At 46.6% G+C, this 7,220-nt stretch overlaps 1 protein-coding gene across 1 annotated transcript in view; it reads right to left on the reverse strand.

Moving 5' to 3' along the window:
- LOC142258100 (uncharacterized) overlaps nt 1-5,391 on the reverse strand; it is a 41,783-nt gene extending 36,392 nt beyond the window's left edge. The window contains exon 1 of the mRNA XM_075330567.1: nt 5,287-5,391. The gene's annotated coding sequence lies outside the window, so the exon portion shown is untranslated. The remainder of the gene's footprint in view (nt 1-5,286) is intronic.
- Between the last annotated feature and the right edge of the window lie 1,829 nt (nt 5,392-7,220).

The following is a 7,220-nucleotide window of genomic DNA, read 5'->3' on the forward strand; positions in this document are numbered from 1 at the left end:
CATATTTAGTCATGTGACAATTCGCTTGTCTTTCTACTTTTCTGTTTTTTATTGAACATTGAGAGAATTAGGAAGAGCGGCTCCTCTGTCCATGAGTAATCGTACAAATCACGAGCAGTAACATGACGACTAACCAAACTGCAAAGGGGAAGGGGGGGCAAACAGAATTCTTGCCCCAGGTGCCAGAAAACCTGGAAACACCTCTGCGGTGACCTGTTCTCTGGAGGTGCCTGACGACCTGTACTCTAGAAGCAGGCAGCGGCGGCACACTATGTGAAAGGGGGGATTGTAATTTATTATAAGGTGGGGACGAGGGGGTCTTCTATCAAAGTGTTCTGGGGAATCTGATCTATGTAGTTTCGCTCCTCCATTCCCAATCCATACACTGTGTATGTATAGATGGGTGAAACGCTCCAGCACACTGTGTATGTATAGATGGGTGAAACGCTCCAGCACACTGTGTATGTATAGATGGGTGAAACGCTCCAGCACACTGTGTATGTATAGATGGGTGAAACGCTCCAGCACACTGTGTATGTATAGATGGGTGAAACACCCCAGCACACTGTATGTATAGATGGGTGAAACGCCCCAGCACACTGTGTATGTATAGATGGGTGAAACGCCCCAGCACACTGTGTATGTATAGATGGGTGAAACGCCCCAGCACACTGCGTATGTATAGATGGGTGAAACGCCCCAGCACACTGTGTATGTATAGATGGGTGAAACGCCCCAGCACACTGTGTATGTATAGATGGGTGAAACGCTCCAGCACACTGTGTATGTATAGATGGGTGAAACACCCCAGCACACTGTATGTATAGATGGGTGAAACGCCCCAGCACACTGTGTATGTATAGATGGGTGAAACGCCCCAGCACACTGTGTATGTATAGATGGGTGAAACGCCCCAGCACACTGCGTATGTATAGATGGGTGAAACGCCCCAGCACACTGTGTATGTATAGATGGGTGAAACGCCCCAGCACACTGTGTATGTATAGATGGGTGAAACGCCCCAGCACACTGCGTATGTATAGATGGGTGAAACGCCCCAGCACACTGCGTATGTATAGATGGGTGAAACGCCCCAGCACACTGCGTATGTATAGATGGGTGAAACGCCCCAGCACACTGCGTATGTATAGATGGGTGAAACGCCCCAGCACACTGCGTATGTATAGATGGGTGAAACGCCCCAGCACACTGCGTATGTATAGATGGGTGAAACGCCCCAGCACACTGCGTATGTATAGATGGGTGAAACGCCCCAGCACACTGTGTATGTATAGATGGGTGAAACGCCCCAGCACACTGCGTATGTATAGATGGGTGAAACGCCCCAGCACACTGCGTATGTATAGATGGGTGAAACGCCCCAGCACACTGCGTATGTATAGATGGGTGAAACGCCCCAGCACACTGCGTATGTATAGATGGGTGAAACGCCCCAGCACACTGTGTATGTATAGATGGGTGAAACGCCCCTGCACACTGTGTATGTATAGATGGGTGAAACACCCCAGCACACTGTGTATGTATAAATTGGGAATGGAGAGCTGAAACTCCCCAGCAGTTTTCCACCATATTGTGTAGCACTTTCTATATCAGAGGTCTCAAACTCGCGGCCCGCAGGCCAAATGCAGCCCCCGGGGCTCCTTGTTGCAGCCCACAGACCCCGTGATGATCGCAGCTCTATGCCCAAGATCGGCTTTGACACGACTTTACTGCAATAAAATCATTTGCGGTGCAGCGCAGACGAGCTATCAGCACTATATCAATGACCGCTGCCCGCCTTTCACATGCAACTAATGACGTTGCTAGATTACATCCATCCTTGCATCTGATTGGTGGGAAGCGGCCATCTGCTTTGCGCACGCGGCACCGCAAATAATTCAATTGTAGTAAAGTCCTGCTGGCAGCGGGCATAGGGCCGCGATAGTCACGGGCCTCAACAAGCAGGTACATACTCACGATCAGGACCTTCTGCGACGCGTCGGGTCCTGACTTGCGGGGCCACAAGTCTCCTCCTTAGGAGACTGCAGCGCTCTGAACCCTGATCGCGGGCACGGGTAGCTGTGGTGTCCTAAGCTGCCCGTGATCAGGGTTTGGAGTGCTGCGGTCTCCTCGCTGTGTGTGTGTGTGTGTGTGTGTGTATGGGTGCACAACATTACTGGCACAATATGACAAGAATGAGCACAAAGGTACTGGGCACACTAGTACAAGGATGGGCACAAAACTACTGGAACAATACTACGAGGATGGGCACAAAACTACTGGAACAATACCACAAGGCTGAGCACCTTACTACAGGGCACACGGATGGGGACATTACTGCAGCATGGGCACATTACTACAAGATGTTGGCCGAGATTACTATATGATGCTGCTAACTGTAAAACAATATTACAAGGTGGTAAAATGAAAAAAAAAAAAAATCAAAATAATGAATTTTTTTTTGCCATTTAAAAATAATTTTATATATACACTTAGGCTATGTGCGCACGTTGCGTATTTACATGCAGTTACGCTGCGATGTGCACTGCAGCGTAACTGCATGCGTCCTGCATCCCCAGCATAATCTATGGAGATTGTGCAGGGGCCGTGCGCACGTGGCGTCTTAGAGCGCAGCGCTTCGGCTGCTGCCCGAAGCGCGCATTCTAAGAAGTGACATGTCACTTCTTTCCTGCGCTCTGCATGCAGCCCCCACTCTGTCTATGGAGGGGCTGCACTCAGAGCGCATGGAATCGGCTTTTTTTTCCATTACGGACTCTTTCTGCAGCGATATGAAGCGCACGTGTGCTGTTCAAATCGCTGCAGAAATTTCTGCAGGGACAAACGCTACGTGCGCACATAGCCTTAACTAAACAAAAAAGTGCAGGTTTTTTCTAATAAAATAAGTTAAGAAAAAAGTGATCCAAAGATGTATAGAAAAAACCCCATGGAATCATTAAAAATGTTCACTTTATCCTGCAAATAATGCGGCCCCTCTCAATTTTTTTTTCTATATGCGGCCCATGCAGCCATCTGAGTTTGAGACCCCTGTTCTATATGAAAAACTTGTGAAAATTGGCAAGTCTTGTTTACAGATTAACCCCTTAACGCCCCATGACATGCTGGGTACGCCATGGATCGTGTGCAGTTAATCCCCGCCCCCTGCCGTGGGCAGGTCACAGCGATCCGCGCACTTGTTAGCTGTTGAAAACAGCTGATATGTGTGCCTGCTAGTCTCGAGTGGAATCGCTTCCACCCGCGAATATTAACCCCTTACATCTTGCTGCCAAAATCTGGCAGCGAGATGTATATGCGCATTTAAAACTAAAACTCGATTTGCAAAAAACAAGCCCTCATATGGCAAGATTGACGGAAAAATAAAAAAAGTTAAGGCTCTCGGAAGAAAGAGAGGGAAGAAAAACCTCGGAAAAACGCAAAATGCCTGGGGGCTGAAGGGGTTAAAGTTGGACTGTTCAATCCTATGCCTTGGTCGTTTTTTTATAAACTGAAGGGTATATTTATTAGATTAGCGGATGTTTTTAAGGTTATAGTTTGGGCAACTATTCAGAAATTATCTGTTTCAGGTGTAAGATGATGGACCCGTCACATTACCCATGTTTAGGGATGGGGGGTGCATAGATCCAGAACAGCCCGGGGCCCTGGTTACCCTTAAGGCTATGTGCGCACAGTGCGTTTTTCGCGGCGTTTTTGCACGTTTTTCGGGTGCGTTTTTGGCCTCAAAACTGCATGACTTTTCTTCCCCAGCAAAGTTTATGAGTTTTCATTTTTGCTGTCCGCACACAACTTTTTTTTTAAGCTGCGTTTTTGAGCTTAAAAAAAAAAATGGACATGTCAGTTCTTTCCTGCGTTTTCCCCCCATGCAATGCATTGGAAAAACGCAGAGATTAAAAACGTAGCAAAACAGCCAAAAACGCACCAAATCGCGGTAAAAACGCACGCGTTTTTTTTGCAGCGGGTGCGTTTTTAACAGCCAAAAACGCACAAAAACGCAGCGTCAAAAAAACGCAGTGTGTGCACATAGCCTAAGGCTGGTTTCACGTCGGCATTTTTTTGTCAGTCGGCAAAAAAATGCAAAACGCATCTTACAGGTTCCGTTGTCAGCTCAATGCAATGTCAATGGACTTGCGACAACATGCGTTTGCATGCAGTAGTGTCAGGATCCGGTGACTTGCAGTTTTTTACCTTTTATCAAAAACGCAGCTTGTTGCGTTTTTCACCTCCGTCCAAAAACTGCAAGTCACGGGATCCTGTACATTGCGGCAGTAGCTGCAATGTATTTCAATGGGCGCCGGATTCGGTTTTAACAGTTGCGGTTGTATGCGGCAGGAAGAATCCTGTTTGCTGTATAGAACATGGCCTGAATATCACTCTCACACTCACACTCTCTGTCACTCTCACTTACACTCACTCACACTTAAACCACTTACGCACACTCTCACTCACGTCCAGAGCTGCATCCACGCTGTCATGGCAGATTCAGCTCACTCCCGATCACAACTTTAAAGGGAACCTGTCAGCAGAAATTTCTGTAAATGTGACACGGGGGCGGGCTCTCTGCCATCCGCTATTCTGCCCCCTGGTCCTGTACGCCGCCCCCATCGCTCCTTTCCATAGCTGATGCACCGCCCACTGCTCCAGCCATCCCCACGCATGCCCAGTGCCAGTCTCACGGGACTGAGCAGTGTGACCGCTGGTGACGTGTGCGCAGGAAAGTGATTATGGGCGGGGCTGTGATTGTTATCAGCAAGTACCCGCCCATAATCTCGTGAGCGCGCAAACCTCACCAGCGGTCAGTGCTCAGGGTAGTGCTAGACTGTATGGGCTGCTTCCAGGGATGACGTCCCTTTTGTCACGTGATAGTATTTTGAACACACCCCTATCACGCCGCGGTCACACTGCTCAGTCCCGTGAGACTGGGACGGACGGCAGAGAGCCCGCCCCCGCATCACATTTACAGAATCTGAATACAAAAAGGTAGAACTTTATAAACTCTTTTTTTTGGTCTCACATGGGGCACAATAATAACAGGGACCTTTCTAGAATGCAGCCCAGGAGCTGCAGAGGGGGAAGCTTTCAGGTTTTGGGCGAAATATCTGCTGACAGGTTCCCTTTAATGCCAGCCCAGCCCTATTCAGCTCATTCCCGACCACGTGACTCAACTCAAATTCAACAGGATCCAGTCACATACAGTTTGCGTTTTTCAGTCTCAAGGCAAAAACACACTGATGTGAAACCAGCTCCGCCTCTGCACGGAAAAACCATACTCACATTCCTGCGCCAGAGGGGGCTGCGTCATTAAAGGGCAGCACAGCATCCGCCCTATCACAGCACAGGACACAGCTGCTGCTACCACGTGTAAACGTAAACAACAATCAGGGACTTCCCCAGCAGGGGGAGGGGAGGCGAGTCATCCAACGTAACAAGCGAGAAAGCGCACAATTCCTTAGTGTACGCATAGCTAACGACAGCTGAGCAGTAATCGAACACTGCCACCTAGCGATACAAATGCGTATTACACTGCCTGGAGCCAACGCAAAAGGCTTCATTTCAGGTTTAGAAGAAAAAAAAAAATAAAATACATACAGGAAAAATATCTAGATATAAATATGTCCATTATCTACGTGCTGATATATATATATATATATATATGTAGAGAGAGATAGATAGATAGATAGATAGATAGAGGGATAGATAAATAGATAGATAGATAGATAGATAGATAGAGGGATAGATAGATAGATAGAGGGATAGATAGATAGATAGATAGATAGATAGATAGATAGATAGATAGATAGATAGATAGATAGAGGGATAGATAGATAGATAGAGGGATAGATAGATGGATAGATAGATAGAGGGATAGATAAATAGATAGATAGATAGATAGATAGATAGAGGGATAGATAGATAGATAGAGGGATAGATAGATAGATAGATAGATAGATAGATAGATAGATAGATAGATAGATAGATAGATAGATAGAGGGATAGATAGATAGATAGATAGATAGATAGAGGGATAGATAGATAGATAGATAGATAGAGGGATAGATAGAGGGATAGATAGATAGATAGATAGATAGATAGATAGATAGATAGATAGATAGATAGATAGATAGATAGAGGGATAGATAAATAGATAGATAGATAGATAGAGGGATAGCTAGATAGATAGAGGGATAGATAGATAGATAGATAGATAGATAGAGGGATAGATAGATAGATAGATAGATGGATAGATAGATAGATGGATAGATAGATAGAGGGATAGATAGATAGATAGATAGATAGATGGATAGATAGATAGATAGATAGATAGATAGATAGAGGGATAGATAGAGGGATAGATAGATAGAGGGATAGATAGATAGATAGAGGGATAGATAGATAGATAGATAGATAGATAGTGTCACGAACCACCGGGGGGGTCACTCAGAAATCCCCCGCGCTGGCTACCAGTACGTCACAATCGGGGGGTAACAAGTGGGGGGTCACCCCTCCTTTATACCTCCCGACCGACAGACAGAGCACGTGACGCGCTCTCTAGCGCCCCTCTTATAGTCAGGCCAATTATGGAATTGCCCGACTATAAGCAAGGAGGCCGCTATACTACTTATGCCGATTATTGAAGGGTCCCCGGTGAGAGTAGGGTATATATTCCCCCGACCTCCGCGGGCGGAATATATAAAACCTCCCCGAATCTCACTGGCCTCCCCACAATAATCCTTGGCACAACTCGCTGCCACCAACCGCTTCACGGTAACTATTAGCCGAACACACAGACGTGGGATTCAAGATCGAGATAACAGAACAGCCCAAGATTAATTATATAATTTAATCAGCCTAAAGCACACTAGAAACTACAATATACACAATAGGGAATCTACAGAATATACATATGTCAGAGTACAGTTACAGATAAAGCATGGTTTACAAACAGGCATACACAGTTCCAGCAGTTACCTTGTGCGTCTGGCCACAGGGGGGCGCTGTAGACCAGGTTTCTAGGATCCTTCCCACAGATGTTTCCTACACGTGACCCCCAGCGAAAGAACACTGGAAAATGGCCGAAGTAGGGTTATCAACCTGGGCAAATCCAGGTCCCCTCCTACCTTAGTGACCTCACAGGGAAGCACTGCCACTCCCCCCGCTTTTGAGTCAGAATTATCCAGAAAGGGGATATTGGCCATAACTTTGCCTGG

Source organism: Anomaloglossus baeobatrachus, chromosome 12, assembly GCF_048569485.1.
Source record: "Anomaloglossus baeobatrachus isolate aAnoBae1 chromosome 12, aAnoBae1.hap1, whole genome shotgun sequence".
In the NCBI taxonomy this organism is placed as follows: Eukaryota; Metazoa; Chordata; class Amphibia; order Anura; family Aromobatidae; genus Anomaloglossus; species Anomaloglossus baeobatrachus.